The sequence below is a fragment of the Centrocercus urophasianus genome, unplaced genomic scaffold, assembly GCF_019232065.1.
Source record: "Centrocercus urophasianus isolate 14NV4802_14NV808 unplaced genomic scaffold, USGS_Curo_1.0 seq_7, whole genome shotgun sequence".
Taxonomy (NCBI): Eukaryota; Metazoa; Chordata; class Aves; order Galliformes; family Phasianidae; genus Centrocercus; species Centrocercus urophasianus.
Window position 1 is genome coordinate 4,481,303 of NW_024885310.1, and position 12,604 is coordinate 4,493,906.

At 41.1% G+C, this 12,604-nt stretch overlaps 1 protein-coding gene across 2 annotated transcripts in view; it reads left to right on the forward strand.

Moving 5' to 3' along the window:
• MPPED2 (metallophosphoesterase domain containing 2) overlaps positions 1–12,604 on the forward strand; it is a 90,149-nt gene that overhangs the window by 49,052 nt on the left and 28,493 nt on the right. The window lies entirely within an intron of this gene.

A 12,604-nucleotide genomic window follows, 5' to 3' on the forward strand; every position in this document is an offset into this window, starting at 1 on the left:
TGTTTTTTCCACGTGTTGAATTGCAGTGCCTGTTATCTCTCTGTGGAGCCTTTGAAATCATCTTAGCTTAGTCAATATGGTTTTCATAGAATCACTGCGGTTGCAAAAACCTTCAGGATCGTTTGGTAGCACTCATTTTGAATTCTTACACTAGCAACAATCACGGCTCCTTGAGCCTCCACTGGAAAACTGATCTGCAGTGGTGGTGATCATTATGCTACCTGACATTCTTAATTGTCAGTTGAAGTGTTTAGATGCTGATTTGTGCATGCCTTTAAAGAGGGCTTATTTTAAGCTTATAACTTATATTTTTGGTGTCAGGCGTGTTTTACAGGTGAATGTAGAGAAAGAGGAAATAGAGAATATTAAGCCAAAGAATGGGGCAAATGCATGAGGACCTGAGAAATTTTCCCCTTTTCTTGTACTTGTCTTTTTCGTACTTCTCCTTACTGTTCACTTAACTCTCAGTCTTTGGTAGTTCATGTACACGGTGATGTTTCTGACAATGCTTTGTAGATAATGTTTTTACACTGGTGCTGGCTGCAAAACAGTCATGGAGCTCTATTTGAAATTCTTCATTTAAACTAGCTTAAATCAACCTGACACTGCTTAACTTAACCCTCTAAATCTTGTAATATCACCTAATTGGGAAAGATGGTCTTAATTCAGCATAAGAACCATCTTGTAAAGATATTTCACAGTGTTTCTTTTCACTATAGCAACAGAAAACGCACAGAAGACAGAGTCCATAAAAGCCCTACAGGTGGTACCGTGGATTTGAGACTTGCTGCAGGATGATCAGCTGTATGAGCAGCAACCTAAGATTAAGATTGTGCTCAGTTTATTTCACGTGTATGTATGAGACAGAGGGCAGCTTGCATTCTGCAGGCATCCAGTGATTGCAGCGTGTGGGCATCTTTTCAGATTTATTTGAGACAGATTTCCTGGAGGGCTTTTTATTAAACAGTTCCTGAAAGTGGTCTGGATGAGAATGTAGAACCCAAGTCTTGGAAAAGGTATTTTTGTGAAAGAGAGAACTTGGAATTCTGAAATGGGGGAACCGTGTGAAATGCCTTTTATATGTGTTAATGTTTGTGTACTGGCAAAATGTGGCACTGTTTTCTGCCCTGTGGTTTCCAAATTCGTAATGACAATTTGTTACCCTTTAACTTCCACCTGCATCTGAAGTGTTTCATTTTGCACGTGTGCACGGGAATTTAGAATATTTGTTCTGAAATATCAAGGGTCAAGTCGTCAGAGTTGATTTTAACCATAATGAACGAGTGACATACATATTCTGACCTTCTCATGGCAGACAAATCTTAATTATTCCTCCCTATCAATTCATTCATAGAATCATAGAATCACAAGCATTGATTGATAACTGAGCTTTCCCAATTAGTGATTGCTGGGAGATTAAGCTGGATTGCTAGAAAGACAAGCTGAGCTCTGCCCAAGTCCTGCTTTTGCTCTCTTTTGGAGGATGTTTCATCTGTGGTCAGCTGAAAAAACTTGTCAAACCATGTTCTGAAGCAACTGGTGATGAGAATTTGATTTGGGTCTATCACTTAGGGTGCAGCTTTTTAGATCAGTACATGGAGTCTCTTCAGAGGATAGATTTGTTTGCTTTTAGCCTTAGAAAGTGTAAAAATTAAGCGTTCCCTGCATTTTACTTGGTTCTTGAGAGGAAGGAAAAGTCACATCAGATACTGGAAAAATGTTTCAAATCTGATCTGTGCCTGGAAACTGAGACAGAATAATCAGATGAGCATTTTGGCACTTTTTTTTTTCCCCTTCTTCTCCAATGACGTCTCACTCTACTACCTATAAATCTTTAGATTACCCCAAAGGAAGAGAATTTGTGGTGGAGTTGTATGTATTTATGGCCTCCTTACCCCAATTAGTTCTGTCACAGGTGTGGAACAGTGGTCGTTAACCCAGAAGATGCTCCAACCCTAAAATGAGATAAGTTGGCACGTTCAATTTATGTGCATTTTTGTATTTCCAGAGGGAAAAAAATCTCATTTGCTGATAAAGCTACTGGTTTTAATTTAAAAAGGGGGATCAACCCAAGAATAACAGCTGTGATTCTGGAGGCTTCAGCCTGTCGGAGGATTCTAAGAAGTAATTGCCAGAAGACTGGGAAAACTGGCTATAAGTCATCTATCTGTTTAGAAAATGTAAATTGCTAACTCAGTGTAACTACAGAAAAGAAATATCAGTCCATATTCATTACGTCTTATTGCTCCTGGTGCATCTGAAAGCTTCCTAAAGACCTGAGAGAATTCAAGTAGTGCCTCCTAACTTACAATTTAGTAGAATTTGTGCATAGAAAATAACTTAGAATACACAGGAGCATTCATGTGTATTTGCAATTGGAATGTGCAGCGGTGCGTATCAACAGCCTCTAAGGAGCAGAAAATTTGAATTTAGCCTGATGGTTCTGAGAGTATTAAATGGCATTAGCTGAAGGGGACTTGGAAACAGAGCAACAGCCTCTAGCAGAGGAAAGGTCAAGGTGGGATGTGAGGCACGCTCTGGGCTCTGCTCGCTGTCAGAGGAGGAAAATCTAACAGATGTTTTCACACCTTGGGAAGGAGATTCTTGGATGTGCCCCGAAAGGAGTAAAGTGGCTGAAGGTTGTGCATTCAGTTTGCAGGTTGTCCACCAAATGTTTCTCTCCTTTCCAGTCCTTCTGACTTTGCCCTAATAGTTTATACCTCATGTGGTCAAAACTCTTTCAGGACAATAGAAAGATTTTACCCTTTGTATATGTGAGATTAAGGCTAGTTACTAAATAAGACAAAATTACAAACAGTGATGGATAACTGAAGTTTAAATTGTGAGGCTCTGTATGTCAGGGTCACATAAGCACAACTCGTATGCTGCTGTATCTTTAGGAGGGTAAGCAGAGGCTGTGTGCTTTCATGCATCTCCAGGTACTGAATATGTCTGAAGTGATCACATATTTTACTTAAATTCAAATGTTGGTACTTTAAATTACATGTGTTTAAATAATGTTTGTAATTGTTCATCCGCGCTGAGGTCTGCATTTACTGTAGTGTGCTACTGACATTTGAATGCAAATATTCTAGCAATGTCTGGATTTGGATAAGGCTTTAAAGCAGTCAAACCACTGGAGAGCTGCAGTTAACAGGAGCCAGAGCTTTTTAAACCACATTTTGACAGAAACAATTGTTGAGGGAAAATATTTTCTGTCTTCTTTTGTCCATCTCCTCAGCTAGCTGTTTCTTGGTTTGTTTAAAAGACACAAGAAGTTGTAATGAGAAAATGTCGTGTTAAACTTGTGTGTGCTTAGAGCTGCGTGGTATGTAACTTCATGAACAGTTAGATGATAGGTTCATTTGCCAGTTTTAAATTCTGTTCTCCATAATGTTTCATAAGAAGTGTCACGGGTGTGAAATCTCATAAAGCAATCAGTTACGTTGGTTTTTTTGCTATTAAAATATGTGGGCAAATTCTACCCGTATGCAAAGTGAAACTGAAGACCAAAGACTTTCAGCATAAATATTTGTTTAAATTGCTGTAGAGATGAATCTTTTTGAGGAGCAGAAATGTTTTGCATAAAAGCTAATTTGGTATAAATGAATGCATTTTAATGGTTAATTGAATCAACTTCATGGTAATAGTGGAAAAGCACAAACCTAAAAGGCAAAAATGGATGATTTAAATAATGGCTCAAAACCTGTGATTTGCATCACTGTGCGTAACATGGCTTTGTTTTGAGTGAAGCTGGGGATAAAGCTCTTCCCTTCTGACAGGAGCAGTGCCATTGTCAGGCAATATCCTGCACCTTTGTCAGGTTGCAGCTCGCTCTGCTCTCAAGAAGCGAAGCACAAAGCTGGCCTCCCAGTTGCTTTTAATGAATACTGGTGGGTTTTTCCTATGTCCGAGAATTTGATCTGTAGGGTGATGCAGGGGTCAAGAACAAACGAGTGGCTGTCGCTCACCTCTGCGTAGCCAAGGCTTTCATTTGCTTTTTTTAGTAACTCTAGAGGAAGTGCCTGAACTTCTTTTTCAGAAGCACAATTTTAATTGGCATAGATAATGCAGCCTTAAGAAAGCCTTAAGAGAGAGACATTTGTTCATCTGCTTTAGAAATAACAATTTTTGCACTTCTCTTTTTAGAACCGTGTAAATATTGTGGGTTTCATCAAAAGGCTTTGCATAAGTTTCAACTTTCTTCTGAAACTGTTTCTTTCTCTGCTCCGTTTGCAATTATATTTTAATTCAAGCTGCTCTAAGTTAGCACATCTCCCTCGTTCTGATCAGCCTCCTCAGACTTTCTGTTTATCCTGTCAGAAAAGCATCAGATGTTGGTGGGTTTTTTTCCCCTTTTCAATTATAAGTTTTGTAATGCATCATGGATTTTGCTGACAGTCTTTAAGTTCTTGCAATAGCAAGCAAATTAACAGCAGATATTGAGTGTGAGGACTGGAAAACCGATTGGCAGCTCGTGTGGTAGGATTCAGATATAGTGATGGGTTGGAATGGATCTCATTTCTTTTATTTCATAGTCTTAGCTGGCAATTAACTTGTGCCTGGAAAAGAAAAAAAAAAAAGAGGAATAGAGATTGAACTACTCAGCAATAAAGTTCTTCTTTGCTGTTTAGTGGTGAGGAAACCACGAGGAGACTGAGCAGCAGGCTTGGTGATGTCCCAGTGTTTCACGAGTTCTAGTTTACTCAGTAGAAGTCAGCAACCGAGCAAAGCGTTGGCAAAGACTGAAGTCTTCTGTCTGCGTGTTGAACAAACGCCCCGCCGCTGCAGCGTGCTTGTGTTAAAAGGTGCAGGCTTCTGTTTCGTTTTTCTTGGCATTTGTCCCTCAAGCTTCTCATTTTAAGATGGAAGAATGCGTTCCCCCAGGTCCAGATTGCAGTGTTTTGTTTACATTTTTTGCCTGGTTGGGAACTGATTTTTCTTCAGTGTGCTTGATACCAGATTTGCTCTAAGCTGAACATTTTCCTGTTTGCTTCTAAAGGCTTTTTGATTTTATTTTTCTTTAAAGAAATATTGGAATGCCTTTAATTTGAAATAGGTTATTGCCTAAGTGATTTTGAATTCTGGAGTGCTAACCTCTCCTGGCTTATTTTGGAAAGCTCTGCACCCCAGCACAGGAACAAATGATAAAGCCTCAAGCTGTCCTTTGAGCTCGGCTTCAACACAAGTAAGAGCTTTAGGGTATTCATTGCTGGTTTAACATGCAAGCTGCTGATTTATGAGTGGAAGTCTAGCCAGTTCAAACAAACAGGCATAAAATAGTGGCTCTCCTAACTCTTGAATTTTCTCTATTGTGGAAGCAGGGATTTGAGCTTCTTCAGTGTAGTATCAAACTGACTGAGGCAACCTACGCTGTGTCTCTGAATTCCTGGAACATTTTCAGTTCAGTAGCTGCTAGGCAAAACAGCAGAGGTCCAGAACGAGTATCACCTATGCTTTTCAGAGGCTAGTTAATGCTGGTGATCTCCTGCTCATAGGTTAAACTTAATTTGCTCAATGGCAACATAATTTTGATGTGTAAGTTGTGTGTGCAACATCTGCAAGTCGTGTGTGTGTTTCTAGACCAGGTGGAAGAATTTCCATTGTTGAGGCGATGGTGACGATGAGGCTCCATGCTGTGATGGTGATCAAAGTAGAAGAGAAATGGAAGAGCAGTCAAATTGGAAAAGCAGTATATGAATGTAATAAAAGTAAGTCATATAGCAAGTGACTAGATTTTGTTAGCTCCCAATGAAGGCTAAGATTTCTCATGACTATCTTGAAGATTATTTGGATTGTATTTATCTAATATTTATTGATCAGAATGCTAACTTTAACCAGTTTAAAATGCTTAATGGAACTCACAGAAGCTATGAGATAAAGCAGAAATTGCAATGGCACTCCAAATAAGAGAACACTGATTGTGAATCTGAGCGTAGATGGAAAGGTCAGGAGTGACAACTACATTCATCAGATTTTCATGAGAATCCTTGCAGTAGAATAGATTCAGCATTTAATTTCACAAATGGTCAAGACTCACGGATTCAGCTGAAAATCAATGAGACCACTGGGTATTTACCACCTCTAAAATGCGTAGGTGCTAGTTAATTTTTTGGCCTGTTGTATCTCAACTATGGGAGCCGCTGCCATTCCTGACTTTACCAGTTAAGCTTCCTCTGAGCAGGATGTTAATGTGGTCGGAAGGACTGGTTCTGGTACCTGCTGTAGTTGTGTACAAACAAGAGCGCGCTGGGTACATGCACAGAGTGCAGGGAGAGAGTAATCAGTTACCACCTAGTAACTCCATTCCTTGTCTGCAGTAACTTGGTTGAAGTATCTCTGTAAACAAGGCAGCGACCTTCAATAGATGTGCTTCGTGTGTCATGCCTGGGTAGCAATGGCAGAAAGCTGTGTGGTCTGCTTCCTTAGAAAGGCAGTTTGTTTCTGCACGTGCGCATCAGTGTCTCACAGTTGCTAACTGTAGTGCCTCATTGGGAAAGGCTTGTGAGTCTGTACCCTGACAATATACTTAAAGACCGTGCATTGCCTCAAAGTCTGTATGGGAAAAAAGAAGAAGAAAAAGCTTTTTGTAAGAAGGCATCTTTGTCTCCTTTTCCTGGCACAGATTTTAATGCATCTTGTTTCCAAATCTGGGAATGTAATAAAAAGAAACCCCAAGAAAAATGCTCTCTGTAACACCTCTGCTGGTGTTCCATCTGGACTGCTGGGGACACTTCCATATCCTGCATAGCAGGAAGATGTAGGAGAAATGGAAACTAAGCAGTAACCTGCTGCAAGCTGCACTCCTACAGGTTTCCAACGTGGGATGCCCCGGTACACAGTGACCAGGAGTATGTGCATCAAAACTTGTTTTTTCAGCTCTTAGTGATTCCTCTCCTTCTGCTTGTGAACCCAACATAGGTTTTACATTTGCTGAAAAACTCAGAAAATACCATTTTAAGGCAATGTCTTCCATTGTCTAGCTTGAAGATGCTTTTTAATTAACTCCTAGATTTAAAAGTTTGAGAATGATACTGCTGGTGTCTGTGTGATTATAGCACTGCAAGAGGCTGAGTTTAGGGAAAGCCTAGAAAATGTGGAAATGAGCATAAATCATTCTGGTAGGGCTTGATTTATCGTTTAATCTTTCTGTCAATAAAGAGATCCTTTGAAACATGAATGATGAATTGTATCCTCTTCGAAGTTAAAGGATTTCCTAAGTTCATCCAGGGTTTTGGATACCAGATTCCATGTGTGCTCAGCATCTCTGCTGGGCCTTAGCAGCTGCTGCTGTACTGCAGTGGCAATGGAGCTTGAGCCTTTGTATGCCAGCACTGTAATTGCTGAGCTATGTTATATAACTGAAAAATGTATAGCAACTTTCTGCAAATTTTCTAATAACCTCATCTCAACAAAAAAAAAAAAGATATTTAAGAAGAAAATAGCCTTTACTTCAGAGAGAAGTTTTGATTGTGTTGCATGAGTTTGAAGTTAAAATATAGGTTGGCCATTGTGAGGTGCATACAAAGCTTGCCCATCCAGACATGAGCTGCTTTAGCACAGAAGTTGAGATCTCCCTGTAAGGATGTGTCTTTAGCTGGTAATTACTAGCAGGCAGGCTACCCTGAGTTGTACACCTTTTCTTATTTATATTCCGATCCAGTAACCTTCCCTATTCTCATGTGCCTGTGTTCTATTAATCTGCAAAACAGGGCTTGACTTGTGATTAGTCCTTAGAGGTTGTTTCTATTAATCAGGCTGCAAAACAGGTCTACTTGGATGCTCTGCTGCAAGTGCTTAATGTGCTTTCCTCACCAGTCCACGGTGCAGGGCTGCTGGGCTTCTCTTAAATAGCAATGAAATCAGAGATGTCTGCTGCACTTGTTTTTGCATCTTCATTGCATTGCTGTGGGCTGGGGAGAATGGAAAAAGGAAAATAATTGTGGTCCTACGGAAAACTGCTCAAGTTGGTGCCATTTGTGGCTCTGTGTGTTTGCTAGAGAGGTGAGCACAGCTGCAGGAAGGAGCTGGCACTGCAGGGTGCTTGCTGGGCACCCAGCTTTGTGTGTTAGAACTACAATCTAAGCTTTGATTGCAGAAGGAAGGTGAAGTTCGTAGCTCTGCTTAGAGAGTTTTAAAGAAGCACCTGGCCCTGTAATAGACAGAGTTGTTTAAGATACTCTGTATTTTTCTGGAGGAGGTAGAGGCCCTGCAGATTTCTACTGATCTGAACTAAATAAAAATCAAGGCGTTGGTGGAATATAAATGGAAAATCAACCCCACAAGCTAAACTGATCTATAACACTTCCATTATTAGAACATATTGTAAAATTTGAACAATAAACAACATACGTGGCGAGAAACTAATTTAGTTTCATTATACATCACTAACTATAAAAGCTTAACAATTTATGATTCTAATTAAATATAGTATTTCCTCCTGATAGCATTAAAGCATCTATTTTCAAAATATATTAGAGAGACAAAACAGATTCCTAGCTATCTCTTGCTGTATTGTTCATTTGGCTGGACTACTATTGCTCTTAAGTTTGTGCTACAATTACCTATTTCTGTGTCAGATGGAGACTGTCTGTCACTGACCTGAAGAAATAGGACTGTGTGCTGCAGGGCAAGCAAGAGGAGAGGCAGCAGGGTTTGTCTGAGCACAGTGCTGCTCTCACTGCCTGCACGGGCTTTTTTTTTTCGTTTCCACAGCACGTGCCTCAGTTTCACCAGTGCCCGGGTTGGGCCCAGTGAAGTACACATCTGAATTGTTAGCTGTGGAGCAGCACAGGTCCTTCATGGCGTCAGCTGCAGACTATCTGCTGACTGACACGGCCTTGTGCTGCCTCCCTGACACACACTGCTCCATTGGGCTGTTTGTCTGCCGTGACCTCTTGGGACCCCCAGAGCAGAGGTAAATGCTGGGCCGTGCCTCTTTCCTGGTGCTGACACAGTGCAGGTGTAATTCTTGAGGCTGCATCGCAGCACCGACGTGGTGCTGACGTGCAGAGCTGAGCAAGTGCCTTCTGCACACCCCAGTAACCTGTGTCAGAGCACTTAGGGCAAACGGGTCCCCAGTTGTACCATGCTTTGCAAACACTTCATGTCCAGGCCTGTTTGCTTCTGTGCCTCGAGGAAGGGCTGCAGGGATTCTAGGTTACCTTGTTCTTTTCCCCGTGGCAGGTTGGAGGCGTTCCAGCACACTAATAACCCTTTGAAGGTACCACGCAACAAAGCTGGCTTTTGCAGGTTTGCAGAGCAGTGATAACAGTCATTTAAACCAACAAATTAGGAGTGGTTTATAGCATGGAAAGTGTTTTTCTTTGCGCTTCTAACCAGCTTTAGGTAAGGCTCTTTAAAGCCACCATTGTGAAGGATCACATACATTGTTCTTACTAGGAATTCAGGAAGAAATAGAGCCTAAATGGTTTTCTATAGTGCCTTTCTGGTCATTTCATTTTCACCATCTCTTTCTGCTGATATTTTTTCCTTATCGTCTCCTCAGTTATCAGAGAAATCACTCTTCCTGCATTGATTCATTTCGACTGGAGTCTGGAAGGCACAGAGAATCAAATTAACTAATATTTTACTTTTGCATGTGATTAATGCTAATGCTTACAAAGAAGAAAATACTTTACTGTGATTTAATTTTCGTTCTCTAGTTGATTCCCAGTGATTTAATTTTGCAGAAGGTTGTCTCCCTGCTTATTGTCCCTTATGGAATCGTTGAAGTTAGAGATGGAAAAGGCCTATTAAGTCGTTCTGCTGTTGCAGGGTTGTCCCTGCACTGTATTTTTGAATGTCTCGCTGCAGTTCAATGAGCGAAGAAAAAGACTTTTTAGAAACTTCCCTTCAAGATTATTCCTTCGTTTGGTAGGGGTTATGTGTGGGGACTAATGTTCCACTTACGTTCTGCCTGCATTTATTTTCTTCCTTTAAAGATCCAAGTTGTCTCACATTTGAACTGCCTAAAGGCTTCTTTCCCTTTCCCGATGTTTGTCTTCTCGTGCCTTTCAGCTCCTGTTTCAATTACAATCTTTGTAATCCTTCCAGGTTTATCTTTCTTGCTCTACCTTAATTTCTGGTAAGGTGGTCGGTATATTATACATGTAATTTTAATACACACATTTTCCCCAGATGGTCGTATTCTTATTCTTTCTACTTCTTTAAATCTTCACAGGAGGCTGAAAACCTAAAGCCCAGTGTTTTGCAGGACCATCACTGCTGCCGTAATGGATGTTGAGTGGGGACTCTTGGCTAGTTGGAACGCTGATGTAGTGTGGCAACTGTGTGTGTCATTGCTTCTGCAGGAAGTCCAGTCTTGCATTGCGTTGTCTTTTTGATGTCTTGTGATACATCCATGTTCATGTTGCAAGCTCATACATAATTTGCTGTCAGCTGCTGCCCTTAGGTCTTTTGTTTCAGCCTAACGACTTTCAGGTTTCTCCTTCTCTCTGGTTATTTACGTTTTAAAATTCTTCTCAGTTGTATTAGCCTTTATTTTTTCAGAAGGAATCCCATTTTCTGTGCTTCTAACCTCCTTTAAGTGAATTTTTCTCCTCTGTCATGTTTATAACACCTCTCACTCTACTGAAATCTGTTAATTCAATTAGCGTTTTGTTTACCCATTCTTCCAAATCATTAATAAAGATGTTAAATAAAACTGATCCTAATACCAGTCCCTGTAGCGTTCTGCTAGCACCTCCCTTGTGCTGCTGCACTCTATTTGTTTACAGCCCTCCAGCCACCTTTCATCTATGGGATGCTTCTAGCAGGCAAGCCAATTCCAGAGCTTTTCCTAAGGACTATATTGCGTTTTGATGAAGTCTAGGGTGATATCATCTACCATATTATTTTTGCACTTGAATTTAATTTTTGCAATTTCCCTGCTAGTGCTCTATATAGAATTCTTCCACCATTAAAGCTTTGGACTGTCTTTTGTTTTGTTTGGAAGGCATTGTGGGCAGAGCTTTGTTATGTTGTATTTATGTATCTGCACATCTGAATTTTCATTCACGTGTTTGCAAAAACAACAGGAAACTCCTGACTTCATTTCCAGTGCATGCATCAATCCTTCTGAAATTCTGAAGATTTATGTATCTGCTTAAGTTTAATTTGGGCTTAAGTGCTTTCCTGCTCTGCAGCTTGAGGGAATTGCTGGGCAGTTCACTGAATTTATGTCCCATTTGAAATCCAAGATATTCTAAGTTGCAATAGGAAGAATCTTTTGCTTCATTTTTCCCTCTTACATTGTGTGCGTCTGTATGAATTTGAACAAGTTGCATCATCAGCAATTGAAAAATAACAATCTTGGGAAATTTCAGTTTCTTTTATGTGTTTTAGGCTTTAGTTTACAAGCACAGTACGCAAATTTATTTTTACGTTATGAAGTGTAGTGTGGAGAGTTTATTTGTTGCAGCTTGGTTGGAGTGGCGTGCTGTTCAAATCAGAGCTGAGTTGTAATAACTGGAAGCAGAAAAGGTATTAAAATATGGGTCACAGCCCTGATTTACGACTGTGCTAATCCAGAACTACAGTAACATAAAACCAGAGCGCTTGTTGTTACGTTTGGGCTGGGGGGCAGAGCAGTCTGAGCAGAGAAATCCCCCTCACCACTCACAGCGCTCATAAATCACTGCCGCCCCTGCGCCAGGACTCGCTGCTCCCCACACTGAGCCAAGCGGCCTCTCCAGTGACACCAGGCAGGGAGGTGCTGTGTTAAATGACTTTAAACACAGGGATTTTGATGTCACCCTGCCAGCATTAAATGCCGGTGGAATTGAGGAAGGGGAGGGAGGCTGAGGCGCAGAGATCGCAGGCCACAGGTCTGCAGTCGGTAGTGCTGGCCCTGAGATCTGCTTTATTTTACCTGCCGGTACAGGCTGCCCTCCGTCAGATGTCTTTCTTGACTCACTGTGCAGAGTACAAAACAGGGAGATCTGCTGGCTGCAGGGGAGACGGGGCTATTCCTTTGGTTGCATTTAACAGTCTGAACTGGCTGAGCTTATGCTGCTTTGCTGTTTGGTGCTGCGGTGCCTTGTTTTAGGGTTTGTTTGGGGTTTTGATCTAGTTCTGGTCTGGTTCTTCCCTGGAATGGAGTTTACTGGCTTGTCAAACCATGGATCTGGACAGAGTGCTGCAGTGAGATCTGCTGATAATGAACGGTGAGAGCTGCAGGGGCAGGTCTGGTGTCTGCTTGTACTTCGAACGTAAGGCTGTTTCATTTAAACTGAAGTGCTCTGTGCATAAAGCAGGCATTAGGAGCTGGCCATGATATATTTTTAAACAGCATTGTTTGTCTGGCTTACATTTTTAGCGAGTTCAACTCGAGGAGAAATCCATTAGGAAGTTAGAACACCCTCACATCAAAAATCCACGTGATTTGCTCTTATGCATGTCTTTGAAAGCCAGTTGTACACAGGTCACCTGTGAAATGATTTCAATTCAGACAGTTTTCAGAAGGGTAAGTAGGTGAGAGGGAGATGCAAAAAAAGCATCGGTTTATTCAGGAGATGAACTGCTGCATCGCAGGCTCCTGGAGCAGAGGAGAGCAGGTTGCAGGAACATGCATTCCCTGCAGTACTGGGAACCATGGTGCTGT